Raw genomic sequence first — 21,237 nt, 5'->3', positions numbered from 1 at the left:
TGAGAAATCGCGTTGGCAAACATGGAACTCCACAGCGCCATCTGGCGTCACGGTGTTATAATGCATATACAAAGCATATAAAGAGCTTTTTCTTTGCCAATGTAGCCAAGTCCTGGATTGGGGCTAATGAAGTATAACATTGAAGCAAGTGCAGGGGATTTTTAAAAATGGCTAGAAAACCCTATGTATCTGTAGTTCTCAGCAGGTCCAGCCAGCAATATTTCATAGACTCAGTTGGTCATGCAAGAGTGGAGAAGGGATGAATGTGGCAGCAATTGAGTACGAAATGAGATACAATGGAACACATATGACTGCCACTGGAAACAACAGCTATACAACTAGGAATCTCTCCAGACATTAGGGCATTGCAAAGGAGCCACAATTCAGTTTAGCACCTGATTCAGCTCCAATCCTGATCAGGCCCTGATCTGAGGCAAACTGAAGATCAAAAGAGACTACGAGGCTCTGGGCAGGAAATTGAAGCAATTAAATGCACAAATTGTCATCTCATCTGTCCTCCCAGTTGAACGACGTGGCCCAGGGAGAGAGGGAAAAATAGTGGAAGTGAACAGCTGGCTTCGCAAATGGTGTAAACAGGAATGGTTTGGATTCTTAGATCACGGACTGCAGTTTCTTGAAGATGGACTTCTGGCAAGCGATGGGCTGCACCTCACAATGGTTGGGAGGAATGTTTTTGCAAAAAATCTCAGAAACCTCATCAGGAGGGCTTTAAACTGACTAATGTGGGGGAGGGAGACAGTGCTCCTGAAGGTAGGAGTCTATCAATTGATGAAGATGATCATCCAAATGTCATAGACCAAATGGAGCAAACAGCACGCAGACCTAGTGGTGGGAGGAAAAAATCCTTAAATAAGAGACACGGGGGAATGATTAATGGACTTCGATGTCTGTACACTAATGCGCAAAGCATGGGAAATGAACAAGATGAGCTTGAGCTCTTGGTACAGCAAACTAAATATGACATAATAGGCATCACTGAAACCTGGTGGGATAAGTCCCACGATTGGAATGTAATAATGGAGGGATACAATCTATTTCAGAGAAACAGACCAGAAAGAAAGGAGGAGGAGTGGCGTTATATGTCAGGGATGTGTATACCTGTGAAGAGATCCAAGATTTAGAACCTCAAAGCCAAAGTGAGAGCATTTGGGTCAAAATTAAGGGAGAGAAGAATAACAGTGACCTCATTGTGGGAGTTTACTATAGATCCCCAAGCCAAACGGAGGACATAGATGATGTCTTCCTGGAACAGATGGCCAAGCATGCAAAAGGAAGGGAGATAATAGTAATGGGGGACTTCAATTACCCGGATATTTGTTGGATGTCAAACTCAGCCAAGAGCATAAGGTCAAATAGATTCCTCACTGGCCTTGCAGACAACTTCATTGTCCAGAAAGTGGGAGAAGCAACAAGAGGAACAGCCATTTTAGATCTGGCCCTAACCTGGTTAGTGGGGTAGAAGTGGAAGGATCATTAGGCGCGAGTGATCATGCTCTTCTGAAGTTTACTATACAGCGGAAAGGAGCAGCCAAGCATACTAGGACTCAATTTCTTGACTTTAAGAAAGCCGACTTCATAAAACTTAGGGAAGTGCTGGGTGAGATCCCATGGACAGTAATACTAAAAGGAAAGGGAGTTCATGATGGCTGGGAGTTTGTTAAGAGGGAGATAGTAAAAGCACTACGTCAGGCAATACCAATGAGACGGAAACATGGAAGGTGCCTAAAGAAGCCAGGGTGGCTATCTAAAGAACTTTTAACTGAGTTAAGATTAAAAAAGGATGTGTACAAAAAATGGAAAAGGGGGGGAACCACCAAAGAGGAATTCAAACAAATAGCCAGCATGTGTAGACACAAAGTCAGAAAAGCTAAAGCACAGAATGAACTCAGGCCTGCTAGAGAGGTTAAAAGCAACAAAAAAGGCTTTTATGGGTATGTTCGTAGCAAAAGGAAGAACAAAGAAACCGTGGGGTCACTCAGAGGAGAAGATGGTGAAATGCAAACAGGGGACACAGAAAGGGCTGAACTCCTCAATGCCTTCTTTGCCTCAGTCTTCTCCGATAAAGAAAACAATGCCCGACCTGAAGAATTTGGAGCAAATGATTCAGCAGAGGAAACACAGCCCAGAATAACTAAGGAGATAGTACAAGAATACTTGGCTAGTTTAGATGTATTCAAGTCTCCAGGGCCAGATGAACTGCATCCAAGAGTATTAAAAGAACGGGCAGATGTGATCTCGGAACCACTGGCAGTCATCTTTGAGAATTCCTGGAGAACAGGCGAAGTCCCGGCAGACTGGAGGAGGGCAAATGTTGTCCCTATTTTCAAAAAGGGGAAAAGAGAGGACCCAAATAATTACCGCCCAGTCAGTCTGACATCAATACCAGGGAAGATTCTGGAGCAGATCATTAAGCAAACAGTCTGTGAGCACCTAGAAAGGAATGCTGTGATCACCAATAGTCAGCATGGATTTCTGAAAAATAAGTCATGTCAGACTAACCTGATCTCGTTTTTTGACAGAATTACAAGCCTGGTAGATGAAGGGAACGCAGTGGATGTAGCCTACCTTGATTTCAGCAAGGCATTTGACAAGGTGCCCCATGATATTCTTGTAAAGAAGCTGGTAAAATGCGGTCTTGACTATGCTACCACTCAGTGGATTTGTAACTGGCTGACTGACCGAACCCAAAGGGTGCTCATCAATGGTTCCTCTTCATCCTGGAGAAGAGTGACTAGTGGGGTGCCACAGGGTTCTGTCTTGGGCCCGGTCTTATTCAACATCTTTATCAACGACTTGGATGATGGACTCAAGGGCATCCTGATCAAATTTGCAGATGACACCAAACTGGGAGGGGTGGCTAACACCCCAGAGGACAGGATCACACTTCAAAACGACCTTGACAGATTAGAGAACTGGGCCAAAACAAACAAGATGAATTTTAACAGGGAGAAATGTAAAGTATTGCACTTGGGCAAAAAAAAATGAGAGGCACAAATGCAAGATGGGTGACACCTGGCTTGAGAGCAGTACATGTGAAAAGGATCTAGGAGTCTTGGTTGACCACAAACTTGACATGAGCCAACAGTGTGACGCGGCAGCTAAAAAAGCCAATGCAATTCTGGGCCTCATCAATAGGAGTATAGCATCTAGATCAAGGGAAGTAATAGTGCCACTGTATTCTGCTCTGGTCAGACCTCACCTGGAGTACTGTGTCCAGTTCTGGGCACCATAGTTCAAGAAGGACACTGACAAACTGGAACGTGTCCAGAGGAGGGCAACCAAAATGGTCAAAGGCCTGGAAATGATGCCTTATGAGGAACGGCTAAGGGAGCTGGGCATGTTTAGCCTGGAGAAGAGGAGGTTAAGGGGTGATATGATAGCCATGTTCAAATATATAAGAGGATGTCACATAGAGGAGGGAGAAAGGTTGTTTTCTGCTGCTCCAGAGAAGCGGACACGGAGCAATGGATCCAAACTACAAGAAAGAAGATTCCACCTAAACATTAGGAAGAACTTCCTGACAGTAAGAGCTGTTCGACAGTGGAATTTGCTGCCAAGGAGTGTGGTGGAGTCTCCTTCTTTGGAGGTCTTTAAGCCGAGGCTTGACAACCATATGTCAGGAGTGCTCTGATGGTGTTTCCTGCTTGGCAGGGGGTTGGACTCGATGGCCCTTGTGGTCTCTTCCAGCTCTATGATTCTATGATTCTATGTTCCTACCCAGCGCCAAACCAAATTGGGGGCATTGTTCAGCGCTAGGTTTGGGTGGGGAGAAAGAGATTAACATAGACAATCTTGCCCACATCATCTTCTTCTCTCCCTTCACCAACTGACTTCATCTTTAATTAGTGTTCAAAACCCTGATTAAACATGCAGTCTTACAAAAGTAGGACTCCAGGCCCATCCTTTGGGTTTTCTTCATTCTTGCAGCACTGAAGATGTTTGCCATTCACAGTTTTGCCATTAAAGTGGCATAAAGGGATGACCTGGTAGCAAACCAACTAAAATGTGCCTATTCCTTAGTTTTCTCACCGTCCATAGTGATGTATTATGTGACGGAAGGGTTGTAGTTTAGTTGTGAAGCATCTGCTTTGCATGAAGAAAACCCGAAGTTCGATACCTGACATCTCCAGGTTGGACTGAAATTCTGGAGAGTTGCTGTCCCTCAGGGTCAATGACACTGAGCTAGCTAGATCCATGACCTGACTTGGTGTAAGGCAGCTTCCTCTCTTGGAAATGTATATTCCTGGGAAACCTTTAGTTTTACTTCTGTAATGATGATAAGACCAAAAACAACCTTTCTTCCAGATGAGGGGTCCACTGCAATGAAGGATTCCCCAAAGATGTTCTCTGCTCTCCACCACCACCACATAAAAAAAATAAAAACAGTAGTAAATACTGGCATGACTTCAATTCAACTGCAAGTGTTCCTTTTGGGTTCACAGACATTTACAACTGATAAATTATCTTGTACGAATCTTCATTTTCCCAGACACTAAGACGTTCCCAAGGAAACTGCTTTGACAACTGTTTTGTTGCGAGGGGAGATCACTGTGAACTTGTGCTGTTTTAGTGATATGTTTATTTGCAGAAATTGTAAATTAAGCTTATTTTCTACAAATGTAGAGACCCGTTCCTGACCTCCTAGTAGAAATCGCCGCCAGACTGATTCGTCAGGTCTCTGAAGTGGTGGCAGAATTCCCACAGCCCAAGATTCCATTCCATATAAAAGATTTTGCTGAAGTAATATTGCCATCTACTATGAGATAAACTTTGCCCACAGCTTTGACTGTCAGGTGTAAAAACGGCATATTTAAAACAACAACAGTTTATTTTCCCCCAATAATTAAGATGTCTTTGTCAAGAACAAAGCTTTACTGCAGATTGAAGTTAAAGAGGAGAGAGCTACACTTTGAACCTGGGTTCAGACTACAGATGGAGAAGAAATTTGATTCAGTTTGCAATTAATGCCAAACCTACATAACTCACACTTTTCAAAATGATCAACCGAAACACAGCCATCCTCCAAAATTCACTTCTCTGAAAATTACTATGGAATTCTCCTGCCAAGTAATGGGTACAATAATGCATTCACTGGGGTAAACTATGCATAAAAAACACACATATTAGTTAAAATAACATCTAAAAATGTCATCGTATTAGGGGGGATTGCTTCGCAAAGCTATGCAAGTTAGGCAGAATTGTATGCAAACATGTATATATCAGGATAAATTTTTATTAAAATGCTGGTGTGTGGTTGTTGTTTTTAAAAAAATGCAAACTGATGTGTAGAACTGAACCTAAGGTAATGGGAGAGTAAGAGTAACAAAAAATCAACATTCAGGTAGGTAGCCGTGTTGGTCTGGCACAGTCAAAATAAATTAAAAAATTGTCCAGTGGCACCTTTGGGATGCTGTGGTCTAAACCACAGAGCCTAGGGCTTGCCGATTGGAAGGTTGGCAGTTCGAATCCCCGCGACTGGGTGAGCTCCCGTTGTTCAGTCCCTGCTCCTGCCAACCTAGCAGTTCAAAAGCACGTCAAGTACAAGAAGATAAATAGGTACCACTCCGGTGGGAAGGTAAACGGTGTTTCCGTGCACTGCTCTGGTTCTCCAGAAGCGGCTTAGTCATGCTGGCCATATGACCCGGAAGCTGTCTGCGGACAAATGCCGGCTCCCTCGGCTTATAGAGTGAGAAGAGCGCTGCAACCCCAGAGTCGTTTGCGACTGGACCTAACAGTCAGTGGTACCTTTACCTTTACCTTTAAGGTGCTACTGGACAATTTTTTTTAAATCAACAGATTTACTCAACCCCAATTCGGATGACATGGTAAGCCAAAGGACTGGGAAGGAGCAAAATGGCTGGGACCTCCTACCAATGAGCAGGAAAGTTTACACATTTGTGCTAAGCTTAGCAGTATGTGTGACTGCAGCCAGTGTCTTAGAATATGAGTGTACTCCATCTCAGCTGTCTGGGTGGGATGAAAGGCCATCTATCTGAGAGCATCCCTTGAGTCAGGCAGAGATTACACAACAGGATAGGTAGGCACACCCCATGTGACTGTGTGTGCCTACAGGCAGACATGTTATGCTCTATGTGTGTCAGGGAGTCATGCATCATTCCTGTAACTCATCATGCATACAACTTGGAGACTGGGCTGCGGTCATATGTTAACTGACCCTGAGTAATTTTTTGATCGAGTTACATGTATGCATCCATGTGTGAATGAATTCACAGATTCAGTCTCGACTAGGAATGATAATGCTTTGTGTGCAGAGTCCCAGGTTTACAATCCCTCACATTTCCAGGTAGAGCTGGAAGACCCAAAAGCCCACTGCTGCCAGCCAGTGTCAACAATGCTGGTGTGTGTGTGTGGTCTAATGGTAGAAGGCAGCTTCCTATGTTCCTAATTTGTACACATTCCTCCTTTTCTACACATTTATCACCGATTTCTCCTTGTCTTTTCTTAAAGCCCAGAATACATCGCACCTCCAGGTCCCCCTTCTCTTTGACATGTGCTCTCTCTCTTTCTGTGTCTCTCTCTCTCACCCCCCCCTGCCCATCCCACCCTCTCAAAGGAGCGATCCATGCCTGAACAGTCAGGAGCAAGGGAGGATGGGATGCAGAAGCCATACAACTGCCTTGTCCGGGCAATTTTCTTGGAAAGAACTGAAGAGAATTTTCATCTACTTTGCTGGTTGAAATAGGATTTTGTGGAGACCTATAAATTTTCTGGTCCATCCTATTCCAGTAAATATATAGCCTAGAGTTTGCAGGCAGCATTTCAAACTTCAAATGTGCATTGCACGCAATATGCTTGGAAGAGGGTGGCATTGTGTCCAATTTAGCCATGCATCCATCTATTTATTTACCTACTTACTTAGTTGCAACTTCCATTATGACATAAGGAAAGCCTGCCATTTTTTTCATAATGGGAGGGAAGGGGGAATGGAATCCCTGGAAATGGATTTGAAATTCTCCATCCTGTTCAGGCTATCAGACCCCCTATGGCTGTGTTGCTATCAGCTGAAAGTCAGAAAACTCTGAACCTGTTAAAGAATCAAGAAGATTCAAAACAATAACGGCAAGAAAGACAATGCAAACTGCATTATGCGTAATAAAGGAATGAATATCTGTAGGGAATACCAAGGTTGAAACTGGGGAAAGAGGTGGGTGGAGGGAACCCTCTGCATTTTCCTCGACTGTCATAGATTTAATGATACATTTCATGGATTCCAGGAAATCCATCCATTTCTAGAAATCCGATGAAATTTATTTTTTCACCTGAATCCACGTGAAATCATTTCCCCCCTCTGGGAGTCCCCATAAAATCGCCACATTTCCTTATCAGACCATGAAATTATAGAGGATATTGCAAGCTTGCCTGGTGCATCGGAAAAATGATAGGCTGGGCTCCTGAATTTGTGCTGGTGTCACTAGCTGAAGTTCCCTCTCACAGCAACATTGTACTACTAAAGGATGCAAGCTCAAAGGCGAGGCAAATCAAACAGAACATTATGAGAAAGTGTCCCTGTTCAACAGTCCAACATTTCTCTTATATTCTAGATATTTAAAGATCAGACTTGCACAACAGCAGGGTACACAGCTTCAGGCTACCACCAAAATGGAGGTCCAGAGTCAAGTTTTCACCCTCTCCATCTTGCTGCCATCTTGTTGTGCTTTTCCCTGCCTCCACCACTGGGAGCCAATGATATTGACTAGGATTCCATCTTCTTTTAAAGGGCCACTCTCCTGCAGTCAGTCTAGGGGATTGCTTGCATAATCCTCCTATACTCCCCACCCCAAGGGAATCCCTATCCAGTTGTTGTTGTTGTTTAGTCGTTTAGTCGTGTCTGACTCTTCGTGACCCCATGGACCAGAGCACGCCAGGCACTTCTGTCTTCCACTGCCTCCCGCAGTTTGGTCAAACTCATGCTGGTAGCTTCGAGAACACTATCCAACCATCTCGTCCTGTCGTCCCCTTCTCCTTGTGCCCTCCATATTTTCCAACATCAGGGTCTTTTCCAGGGAGTCTTCTCTTCTCATGAGGTGGCCAAAGTATTGGAGCCTCAGCTTCACAATCTGTCCTTCCAGTGAGCACTCAGGGCTGATTTCCTTCAGAATGGAGAGGTTTGATCTTCTTGCAGTCCATGGGACTCTCAAGAGTCTCCTCCAGCACCATAATTCAAAAGCATCAATTCTTCGGCAATCATCCTTCTTTTTGGTCCAGCTTTCACTTCCATACATCACTACTGGGAAAACCATAGCTTTTACTATACGGACCTTTGTTGGCAAGGTGATGTGTCTGCTTTTTAAGATGCTGTCTAGGTTTGCCATTGCTTTTCTCCCAAGAAGCAGGCATCTTTAAATTTTGTGGCTGTTGTCCCTATCCAGACTCCTATGTAAATATGGCCCCTGGCTTAGATTATAGGAAAGCCTGGTTTTAAAAGCCTTCAGGAAAGGAACCCATCCATAGCAAGGACATAGTTTTGTTTTGTTTTTTAATGCAATTGCTATTTTTGATTGTGTTAACCTGCATGTAATTATGCAATTATCCACAAATATTTTATGGGCGTTTTGCATATCTAAATAATTAATTTTAACAATTGATAGGCCTCTTTGATTAGTATTTTCACAGTGCAGCATGGCACACATTTGTCATCTTTCCTGTGATTAGTTATAATTTGGTATTTGTTTTATGCAAAGTGTTTTTATTGCATGCTTGGCAAGGGGTGTGCGGAGGTGGGGAAAAGAAATATGTTTATCCACTCTGCAGACAAGCCTTCTCTCTATTGTTGTAAATAGACTTTTGCTGTATTGTGACATGTATTGTAATTTATGTCATTCCTCCTCTGATACTGGGTGTTTGAACACGCATCAAGGACACCCTTCCTGGTATGAAAGTACCCTTTGTTGCAGTTCATCTTTGATTTTCAGATCAAAAGCTAACTAAACAAATAAAATGCTAGGGCCCATTCAATAAGGCATTTAATTTTATTACTCCCAGAACAAAATGAGGTGCAGTTCAATCAGCACAGAAAGGTCAGAACATCATATAAATGCCACACACTGTTGTGTCCACTCAGCCTTCCCATTCTGAAACTATCAATATCCTAACGTAAGACGCATTCTATTAAATAGCGCTATAATTAATGATGGCATATTTGACCTACCAGCGACATGCAGTTGTCTCTTGGATGCTTGCAGGAAAGTCTCCATAAGAAAGGAGGGTCTGCCATTTTAGGTGGCAGCTCTCCTGGATGATGTTTCACACTTTCTAAGATAGATTTTCCCAAACCTGGGTCTCCATCTGTTTTTGGACTACAATTCCCATCATCCCCAACAACTGGTATGTCTAGCTAGAGATGGTGGAAGTTGTAGTCCAAAAACAGACAAAGACCCATGTTTGGGGAACCCTACTCCAAGCCATTGAAAGTCCCAGGAGATAGTTCCAGGGCCAGCCCAGGTTGCTGCCAGAATAACAAGCTGCAACCCTCTCTTGTCAACTCACCCATCAACATGCAGAGTACCCAAGTCACATTGTTATTGCACATCAAGCAGCTAATCTCACAAGGGGAAGGGCAGTGGTAGAGCATGTGTTGTGCATGCAAAAGGTCTCAAATTCAATTGCTGACATCTCCACGTAGTGCTGAGAAAGGGTCCTTCACCTAAAACCCCAGAGATCAGCTGCCAGGCAGTGGAAACAATATGGATTTAGATGGGTTCAATGGTCAGACTTGTCATCAGGCACCTTCCTATATCCCTAAGTGTCCATTCCCCTCCTTCGCAGTAAAAATACCACAGTAAGAGCTGTTGAAGTTAGCGATTTGCCACCCTTTCATAACACCCTATCTCAGCTGAAAGAGGCAGCTCCTTCACTCTGCCTAATGGTAGGGTCGGCCCAGGTCAGTTGCCGTTGTGAGGATAAGAGCACTGAAGGACTCAAAGCCCCTTTTGCAATAATGCTGCAAATAAACGCACAGGATGACTATTAGGGAAGGCGGCACACAGTTTTCCAGTGAAGGGGACCAGGATGGGGAAACTCATGAGGCGGGGGTAGATAAAGGAGGAAGGGACATAGGAGTGGATCCACACTAGGATAGTTGGACTTGGTTCCCATTGAAGCCAATGGGGGTTAAGTTATTGCTAACATGCCCGATTAATTTCAGTGGAGCATAAGCTCAGCTAACTTAGAACCATAGAGTTGGACTAGATGAGCTTCAGGGTACCTTCCAACCCCATTCAATGCAGGAATCCTCCTCACAGCCGTTCGTGGGTGAGCTCAAACCACAAACCTTCTAATTAACAGCCAAACACACTGAACCATTGTAGGGCTACTGTTTTGGAGGCAGTCACACATCTCTTGTAGGGCTGGCCCCATGTTAAAAAACACACACCCTTATTTGATTTAATGGTATGAGTTTTGTGTAACAAATTGATTATATCTGCTAAAGCAATTGTTCAGAAGCACAACATATATCTGTTTCGTTTGTAGAGCTGATAGTAGACTCATTTTCAGACTGTGGATCCTTATGTAGCCTAAAGGGAGGGGGGGTGGACCAGGGAATGGAATGGAGTATCCTGGAATGGGTCATAACTTGCTGGCTGGAATCTTGAAAAGGAACACTCCATACTGCAATGATTTTGCTGCATATCCCATTTGTCACCTTAGAAGAGGCAACCCATTCTGTATGAGAGAATGCCTCTATTATGATGTTTGTCATCTCTTGTTTTTTAAGTTTTAACCATAACAACTTTTTTACAAATCTGTCACCCAACTTCAGAAGAATCTTTATTTGCATCAGCCACTAGCCATAATAATAAAATAAAATGTACTGAAGATAGAGGTAAAAACTTAACTATACAAAATACATTTAGGAGGTTTACCTCAATAATCAAACAATAGATCTTATTCTAATTGCCCCCACTAAAAACCTTGCAGTTTTTGCCACCTGACTTATTGAGGGCACCTTTTCAATTGATTAAAGGTATTTTTAAAAAAATCTATTACAGTGGTGTCTCGCAAGACGAAATTAATCCGTTCCGCGAGTCTCTTCGTCTTGCGGTTTTTTCGTCTTGCGAAGCACGGCTATTAGCGGCTTAGCGGCTTAGCGGCTTAGCGGCTTAGCGGCTTTAAGAAAAAGGAAACAAACTCGCAAGAACTCGCAAGACGTTTCGTCTTGCGAAGCAAGCCCATAGGGAAATTCGTCTTGCGGAACGACTCAAAAAACGGAAAACTCTTTCGTCTAGCGAGTTTTTCGTCTTGCGAGGCATTCGTTTTGCGGGGCAGCACTGTAACTTATTAATTGAATAGCAATTGTGGCTTGCAAAATTGCAAATTAAACATTGCAGACCTTACCTTCTGTAATGTTCAGCTCTGCCTTTAATAAAGACAAATTGGGCCCTTTCATCATAAGACATTTCTACACCACTGTATGTGAAGTATTCTTTCCCTAACAGGTATTTTAACCACTAGGAGCTATAGATCTCAGCATTCAGCACTCAGTCAACACAGAAAGCTCAGTTTCAAGCCTCACTCCTGACTACGGGCATAAAATGCAGTGATTCTCCAAAGGATTAAGTTGCTGCTCAGAATTCATGGTAAAAAAACCCACAAACGCTTTGTAGAGTTTGGGGAGAGGGGACTTAGCCTTTGTAGTAATTTTGGCTGCCTATCAGGGTACATCAAAAGCTGCAACAACCACCATGCAAAAAACCCTCAGTTGCCTGAGTTTCTCTTGCCATTCATGATCCATTCCAAAAGAAGCATTTTTATCACAAAACCCAGTGGCAACTTGTGTCTCTGGAGCATATAATCGTTCTTCCTCTTTCAACATTTTATTCTTCTAAAATTTTAATTGGCCCTGCTGCTGACAAGCACAGTGGGATCTGATGTGCATATGTTCCTTCATGCTCTGGTGGGATTGCCCAGGATTTCCTAAGGTATCCCTCAGAGCAGGTGCTGAAGAAGAAGAAAAAGAAGAAGAAGAAGAGTTTGGATTTGATATCCTGCTTTATCACTATCCGAAGGAGTCTCAAAGCGGCTAACATTCTCCTTTCCCTTCCTCCCCCACAACAAAGACTCTGTGAGGTGAGTGAGGCTGAGAGACTTCAGAGAAGTGTGACTAGCCCAAGGTCACCCAGCAGCTGCATGTGGAGGAGCGGAGACACAAACCTGGTTCCCCAGATTACGAATCTACCACTCTTAACCACCACACCACACTGGCTCTTACTGCTGAAACCTTCTACTGTTCCTGAGCAAGCTCCAGTGTATGCACATGTCAGTACTGGACAACACCTCTCTGCGGCTCTGGGGCAAGTTCTCTGTTACCACTGGTAGCATTTGACCTTGCTTCTATCATGGGTTTCAACAGGGGTGGGGAACCTCTGGCCAAATCAGTTTGCCAGACCTCCTCATTTGGTCCACCAAGTCATTTCAGCCAAGCCACGATGTGAGATGTGAGGCAGGTAAAGACAAGACTTCCTGCTGAAAGCTGATGGGCAGCACCTGCAAACATCTGTGCCTTTGCCCACATGGCTTGATTTCAACAGGTCACTTGACATCATTGTGACATCAGGTGATTGACAGGTGGGTGGCCCAGTTGTCAAGGTTGGCCTACAATCGAGGATGGTTTGATTTTCTTTCTTGCTTGTTTGTTTCTGCAGTTTGTGTTAAAGTTAACACTAATCAGGACACTATAACTGTACCCCTCTCAATTCCCACATTGTTGATTTTTGGAATTCTCCTTGAGGCTTCTCCATATTACTACTTTCCAAGATACCCAAACAAATGGATCGCTCTGGGATATATAAGACTCCCTTATCCTTGCCTCTCATCCCTTGCTTCTTAACCGTGTTTTTATCTGCATCCTTCTCTACCTGGGGCTTAATATTTGTTCAGGATTCATCAGGGCAGAGGGAGAGAAGAGCCATTATGCTACCATCCTGAAAAGTGGGTTGCTGGTGCTTACCAGGAAGGAGAGGGGAAGGAACAAAGCCATGAGGAGGTTGAAATGGTGCAAATGCACTGGCAGGAGCACTGGATTGGCACCACTGATGTGTTTCCACTATCCCAGCTTCCCCATTGCCTCATGCCTCCCCCTCCCCCTCCCAATAAGTAAGAGCATCCCAGTTGCTTGGGAAGCTAGCATAGCAGCTCTGCTTCTTCTGCTCCTGTGGGAAGCAAACACCAGTGTTATCTTAAAAGAAAAGTGCTCTCCCTCTGTCACGGCTAAAAATTGGCCGCTGTTTCTTTAATGCTTAAAAAGCTGGGTCAACATGAGTCAGCGGCCTGCACCGGGTTGTATATATAGAGTGAGAAATGTTGGGTTGGTTGGTTGGTTGGTTGGCGAAAGCTGGTAGTGTTGATGTGTGTACAGTTGGTCAGTCGCTTTTGCAGAAAGACTTTTAAGAATAAAAGCAGAAAGTACTCTGCAAGGATACTTTTCTTGTGGACTCTTTTATGCCGACAATGGTCCGAGGACCAGGCTGAGGCGACAAAGGGAGGTCAGAACCCTTTCCTTTTTTTTTTTACAAACACTGACACCCTCTGCCTATTTTTGAACCATAGCAGCCAGCATAGTAGTGGGCATCCCAATCTCACATACATCAGTGGGGTGGGAAGGGAGTGATCACCTAACTGCCAGTCATACACATCACTGCTGCATAGCAGGACGGGGGGGGGGCAACATGATCAGTGTGGTGCAAGGCACTGGTGAGAGTGCCTGAGTGGCACTGCCAACGTGGCTGCACTGCGCTGACCTCATCCCAGTCTGCAGCAGCAACACCGGCAACAAAGAGTCAAGAAATACATTAACTTGGAACTGTGTGTGAAAAAATTGTAGAAATAATAATACAATGAGTTTAATCGGAAGCCAAATGTGTTTGTTTTGCTTTGTTTTTCCTTTTTCCTCCCCCCCCCTTTCCCCTCACTCCTTCCCCCTTCTTCTTTCTCTTCTTTTTTTCTTTTTTTGTGTCTCCTTTCTTGGTCTTTCCCTTTTTGATATGTTAAGAAAGAGATAAAGAGATAAAAGTGTAATATGAAAACTTCAGTGTTAAAAGTGATGTTACGTAATTTTTATTATTATTTATATATGGTTAATTGGTTAATTGTAACGAATTGATGTAGCAACTACTGTGGTTTTTCCCCTCTTTGTTATTGTTGAATTCTAAATAAAGTATTACTGAAAGCCAAAAAAAAGAGAAAGAGTTAAGTTTGGTTAAGAAATGCCATAAATAAATAATATAAATCATTGGCTACAGAGCACCGTGCAATAAACTGCTATTTGGCTGGTATCAATCTATACTATGTATCTGTCTACATACACACACACTTGATTTTCTACCATGGATTGTGCATATGTGGGCCAGCATGTTTGAAGTCCGTGGGTTCTCCCTACCACCACCTGTCAGCTTTTTCTCCTAGGCTCAGGCGAGAGAGAAAGGAAGGCTTGAATCAGGTTCTGTCACTCAATAAGCTCTCTGGCTTGGACATGATCCTTCTACGGCTGGTTAAGCCAGCTTTAGGGCAGCTTTATCATGGCAGAGTCTTAAAACAGGGAGGATTTAGCTCAGAAAGTCAATTTCCTCCATTTAACTGATGAAAGTTTCATTTTACACACACACACACACACAGAGAGAGAGAGAGAGAGAGAGAGAGAGAGAGAGGCCAGAATGTTAGCCATGTTATATAGTTCATTAAAGCAAGATTTTTTTAAAAAAAATAATTAAAAATCCCCCAACCACTCCCTATATTTGCAAACTCAGAACTCATAATAAATCAATCAAGGCAGCGCACCAGACTTGTGCTGTATGCATCACTTCTTCACATACTGCACAACTCATTGATGGGTTTCCCTGACACAAAGCATGGTGACAGCCATTGGGTTCAATGGCTTTAAAGAAGAGGGATGAGACGAACAGTAGCTCAGTGTCTTCCAATGGTTCCGCCACTGGATCCTCCATATACAAAGGATATAAGAAGAGCCCAGCTGGATCAGGCCAAAGGCCCATCGTCCAACTTTCTATTCTCACAGCAGCCAATCAGATGCCTATGAGAAGCCTGCAAGAAGAACCTGAATACAAAGGCAATTTCCCTGCTTGCAATTTTCAGCAACTGGGATTCAGAGGCATACTGCCTTCAAAAATGGATGTGGAACATAGCAATCACATGGAGTAGCCATTGATAGCTTTACTCTCCCTGAATTTGTCTAATCCTCTTTTAAGGCCATCCAAGGTAATGCCCATCAATACAATATCTTCCAGGATACCTCTGAATACCTGATACCAGGAACAGTCTTCACCTTCATATGCTCCTCATGAATTGCCAGAGACAGAATGCCTTCAGGGACCTCATTCTGATCCAGTACAGATAATTGTATATTCTCATGCAAGAACCAGTCCCAATGGCCGGTCCTCTGCCCTATATGGACTGAAAATGCATTCCTTAGGTTCATTTCCCATTGAGATTTCCCCCCAGATCAGAACTTCCGGAGGTGGCGCCAACGGTAATGGCGGATTCCCTCTAATGCGGAGGGAATCTGCTCCACAGAAATTGGGTCTGACACCGCTTCGGCGCAGCGGGGACCCCTTAAACCACAGGCGGGTGAAGCCTGTGACCCTGGGACTCGGCGGGCACTGTTTGCGCCCCCCCAATCTGCAAAGGAACCCGGCAACGGGCTCCGGAACAGAGCGGGGAAGTGGCGCTGTGCTGTGAGTCGTCTGCTTCTTTTGTGGAGTGAAGCCGCGTAGCTGTTGCCGGAGAGCGCTGCCTTTTTTCCTGGACAATTCGGATTTTAAAAACAAACACCCGTGAGTACTTAGAATTTGAACAAATGGGACAGTAAATGAAGATTTGTGAAAAGGACAGAATTGGACTATAAAAAAAAAGGAAAAAAATCTATTGAATTTGGTACGGAGCGGGAAGGGCTAAACAGGAAGTCACCCTTCCGTTCTTTTGTAAATAGAACAAAGCAAAGGCAATTTACACTGGAGCTTAGAAAATCGCTTTTAAAAGAGTGGATTCCAACATTCTAAATTGGGAATATATTTTTTTTGAACTACTTGAAGTAGTAAAAGGAAGTTATTTTCGTCCTGATCCTGGAGTGGGGATGTCAGGACTGACGTGAATTTATTAAGATAACTGTGCGTGACAGACAGCTAAAAGAAGAGAATCTCTGTGACTTTATTGTCCCCTTTCGCATTTTAAAGGAATATATATGGACAAAGTATCTTAAGTATGTTGGAAAAAAAAAGGGGGGGAAACTGTGTAGCAAAAACAAATATAAGTCTTCCCCCTAGGGGGAGCTTTTGAAATTGTAACTAACCCCAAGGACTTGACAGCTGCTACAAAATAACCGTGGGAAAGTGTGACAATGTTTTCAGAAGTCCTGGTGTGCCTGTTTAACAAAACAAATGCTCTACTGGAAGAATTACATGATAAGGTGAACCGGATGGCCATTTCGACCAGAAATCTTGAACAGGCAGTGGAATGTTTTGACCAGACTGTGGGAATATATGTGGAGCCTATCCAGGACTTAAACCAGGAGTGTGTTTTGACAGAGCAGGGGTTTGTGGCATTAAATCAGGAGTGTGTTTTGACAGAACAGACCCAACAGGAGTTTGATCCTTCGGATTGGACAAAGGAACTGGGAAAAAACCAGATTTGGGAAGGGAAAGTTCGGTGTGGTTTGGAAATGGGGGGCTGGATTGACCCCCCTATGTCGGGATAGCTGGACCTTTTAAATACGGTAATAGGCTGCGATATGTTTGGGATTGTGGGGGCCCACAATTTTGGAGGGCCCTTGAAGCATGCTTTTAAATACTATATGGAATGCAGCGATGAATACGGAAAAGGGTCTGATCTGATGAGAAGGGCTAAAAACACCACTAAGTCGGAGTTACTACGAGCAAGAGACTACAGCTACAAGTATGAAGAAGAGCCGCGAAAGGGCCATGGAAGTGACCTGAGGGCCTTGGACATAAGGTCACCGGGTTAGATTGAGGAATAAGGACTGACAAATCCCGGAACCAGGAGGAAGGGATGTTGGATAAAGATTGGACTTGTTTATATGCTTCTTTTTCTTTTTTTTAATAATAGAGTGTTTTACAAAGTTGATGAATGATAGAAAAATGTTGGAAGAAATTACCTGGCTTTAGTAAAGATGCATAAAGAATAATGAAAGAACATTATGAACACAAGAAGTTGGTAAAGTTAAGACTTAAATTTTAAACTTTAAGGTTTATTTTATTATAGAAAGATAGGATTAAATTAGTTGAGAATTCTTTTTTATTTTTAATTTTTTTGAAATATGGGGAAAGGATTTGCTGGGATAATTAATAACTAGAATACAAAGGAAGGGAGGAGGAGGAGGTCTAAGAAAGAAGGTAATGACAGTTAAGGATCTGAAAATAATGAACTTGTTTTGTCTCTTTTTTATTTTTCTTCTGTATTTTCTACTTTTTCATATTTTTATTTTTATTCTTTGTATTTTTATTTTTACTTTTTGTTTTTGTTCTGTTTTTGTGTAAGTTTTGTATTTTTTGAAATTTTAATAAATATCATTTTTTTTATAAAAAAAAAGAGATTTCCCCCAGATCATTTCCCCACTCACCTCCAAAATCCATTTCCCCCCCAAATCCGTCCAAATAATTCAATCTATCCTAATCTTAATTCCAGTTCTTCACATTTCCACATCTATTTGTGAATTATTATTTTTTTAACCTTCATGAAAATTCACTAAACTCAGCATTTTAGTGCAATGTTTTTCCTAACCAACACTTATTTGTATATAGTCTTGACTGTAATACACATTATTGCAGCAGGTTTCTCCAGTATATGAATTTTTATGCCCACTTTACCTAGTGAATGCATTTTTGTACACATTCCTTGGTTGGAGTACTGTACTGCAAATTTCGGAGAAATGTGAATGTTCGTAGATGTCTGAGTTTAGGTTTGCATATTGTTTCGTGACGGGCAAATGAGGTAAATTCACGTTTATATGTGAAGTGAACCAAATTTCTCTCCCACTCTTACACCCATGCTGCTGTTCTAGTCCTACCAAAACAATTCCAGATTGTGGTTAAGCATTTGCGTGCAGCAGAAACCAACATGCCAAGGAAGTTGAAATCCCTGTCAATCACGTAATTTATTTGGAGTGTTCTGGGCTGTGCAAAATGTCAGAAATGAAATTTGAATTACCCGGTCAAGCAGGTTATGTATTTTTACTGGAAGATGGGGGGTTTTCAAAACAAACTTCCACCATTTTTAATAAGAAAATCCACATTTTTCCCCCTAGGAATTTTGACAGTTCTTGATAGAACACTCTCCTGATTTACAATTGGCGTTCAAGTACATTTGTATTCCAGAGTGATTGACACCTTTGATTAAACATATTTGTTTAACCTAGGTAATTATATATCCATTTTACAAAAATTACATCTCATCTGTCCATATTCTAATTTCTCTGTAAAAGGGAACAACAGCATTAAAGGTCTTAATAAAATTGAGATATGTTATGTCTGCTTCACTTCCCTTATCCACTAAGCTTTTTATCCTTTCAAAGAACAGAAATTAAGTTGGTCTGGATGATCAGCTTTTCACAAACAAGAGGTGCCTGCTGTTTATCACCTTATTCTCCTTGCAAAGTGGCAGCTTTATTAATCGTTACAGCTATTTACTGCTTGCTGTACTAATCTTAAAATTACTCCTCTGTAACAGTGTGACTTTCCTATTTCTTGCTTCTTAAACTAAACCCCCTCTTCTTTGCCCCAACAAATGCCCACTCAATCACAAACTTGGAATTGCATTCAATAATTAAATGTAACAATTTCCCTCCCCAAAGTATAAATGATATACTTTTCTATTCTGTACCACCTGTGGCACAGACCTGAAAGCAAATTCTTCACCATCACGAGAAGGCCTGGGCTCTGATGTCCATGGCTCTGGTGGGTGGACCTGACGTCTTCAAAGCCATACCAGTAACATGCAACCTAAACACATTTAGGTGGTGATCCAAACCACCTGTGTTCTAGGCTGGGATCTCCAACTTGCCTGCTGAACAGATGGGCAAGCTGAAGAACTGGAGAAAGTTGCAAAGCAGAGCAATGCAATCACTTGGTGGCATTAGAATGTTTCAGGCCCAAATGTGCTAGCTCCAGATTGGCACAGGGATTTGCCTGCCCCCAGCTTTCTACACCAACTGGCATGACTGCTAGAACTGGAGGTGCAGTGGTGGCTTCATCATGCCCAGTCAGGGTTGGGACAGTCCTATGAGGCAACCCTACTTACGTTTACCAATAGAGCTTGCAACTACATTGGAATTAACAGGGTTAATGGCCCAGCTGGATGGTAATATCTTCCCCAGTTCTTGGTTTAAAACCTAAGCAATTGCAAATATCCTTTCCCCTACGCTGCCCTTGCAGTGATGCCTCTGCAAGGCAGGGTGTTGGTTCTAGTTTTGCAGTTGGTACAACTGCCTAAATATGCCGTGAGAGTGGCTGGCGAAACTCTGGGGTTTCAACCTGTAAACTCAGTGGGTGAGCCTCAGACCTAGTCTTGTCAACTACCAGAAGTGAGTGAATGAGCGTATACCACTGCGACGGGAAGGTAAATGGCATTTCTGTGAACTTGGCTTCCGTCACGGCGTTCCGTTGCACCAGAAGTGGTTTAGTCATGCTGGCCACACAAACTGGAAAGCTGTCTGTGAACAAACGCCAGCTCCCTCGGCCTGAAAAGTGAGATGAGTGCCACACCCTATAGTCGCCTTTGACCGGGCTTAACTGTCCAGGGATCCTTTACCTTTTACCTAAATGGACCACCCTCCTTTATCACAAGCTCTCAAGACTTAGAGCTCTCTTCTGACAACCAATAGTAGCCGTTTCCAGGAGCACCATTGGTGGAGTCTGCTTAGAACCTTAAACAACACAGCATTTATGAGACACATGGACCAGGAAGGGACTACAGTAAAACAGGGCACTGTCATTCTTGAGTCATTATAACTGTAAACATTGCTAAAAGTGGAACATTTAATGTGCTCCTCGGTGGACTTTAAAATGCTAAGAAATGATGTGCTGGGAGGTGTTTATGCGTCTTCAGTTAACAGGAAGCTGACAGCTGCATTTACAAGGAATTCTCAGGGTGCAGCCATCATCCACAAAACAGGGAGAGAGAAAGAGGAAGCTGGTGGAGGGAAGGTTCTGGGGTCATCTGATGTGCTAATAGGAAACTCCTTGGGTAGTTTCTGGATCCCCTGGCAACCAAAATAGCACCTTCCTTACAACACACAAGAGAGAGGTGTCAACAGATGAGCAAGCTGAAGCTTTGAAGATGCGCGCGCGCACACACACACACACACACACACACACAATTTGGAGCAGTGGAATGTAATGGACGAAAACACCTAAACATTAGGAAGAACTTCCTGACAGTAAGAGCTGTTCGGCAGTGGAATTTGCTGCCTAGGAGTGTGGTGGAGTCTCCTTCTTTGGAGGTCTTTAAGCAGAGGCTTGACAACCATATGTCAGGAGTGCTCTGATGGTGTTTCCTGCTTGGCAGGGGCTTGGACTCGATGGCCCTTGTGGTCTCTTCCAACTCTATGATTCTATGATTCTAGGTCCCAAAACAGCAACCACAACTATTCCAATCCCTTGTGATGCAGGAATCTTTTGCCCAATGTGATCTCATGACCCACCAACTGAGGTATCAATTCCATCCCATTTCTGCAATAGTCTGCCATTTAAAAAAGAAAATCTACATGAAATTTCATGTTTAAATACTTATTAAAATACATATTTTTGAACATACTTTCACACAAAGTGCACATTTCTAAATGCCTTTTCTCTCAAACAGAGCCACTGTGCTATAGAGTTGAACCTGGTAGACCAGGGTTCAGGTCCCCTCTCGGCCATGAAGCTCACTGGATGACCTTGGACAGGTCACTGCCTCTCAGCCTAATCTACCTCACATAGTTCTTGTGAGGACAAAACAGGGAGAAAAGAAACCATGTATGCCACCTTCAGCTCTTTGGATGAAAGGTGGGATAGAAATCAAATGAGCATTTTATAGTAAAATACCGTATTTTTCGCCCTATAGGGCGCACCGGCCCATAGGGCGCACCTAGTTTTTTGGGGGAGGAAATAAAGAGAGAGAAAAAATTTCCCCAGGCGTGGGGCTGGGGCAGGGGAAGCCCGAGCTTCCCCGACCCCACCCCCCAGAACAGCC

General features: G+C 43.2%; 1 long non-coding RNA gene across 1 annotated transcript in view; it reads left to right on the top strand.

Annotated features, from left to right (window-relative positions):
* Window positions 1-21,237, top strand: part of LOC308485094 — an 840,425-nt gene that overhangs the window by 629,797 nt on the left and 189,391 nt on the right. The window lies entirely within an intron of this gene.

This window comes from Podarcis pityusensis, assembly GCF_964106645.2.
Source record: "Podarcis pityusensis genome assembly, chromosome: 9".
Taxonomy (NCBI): domain Eukaryota; kingdom Metazoa; phylum Chordata; class Lepidosauria; order Squamata; family Lacertidae; genus Podarcis; species Podarcis pityusensis.
Note: the sequence above shows the minus strand (reverse complement) of the source record. Positions and strands in the feature narration are given on the sequence as shown.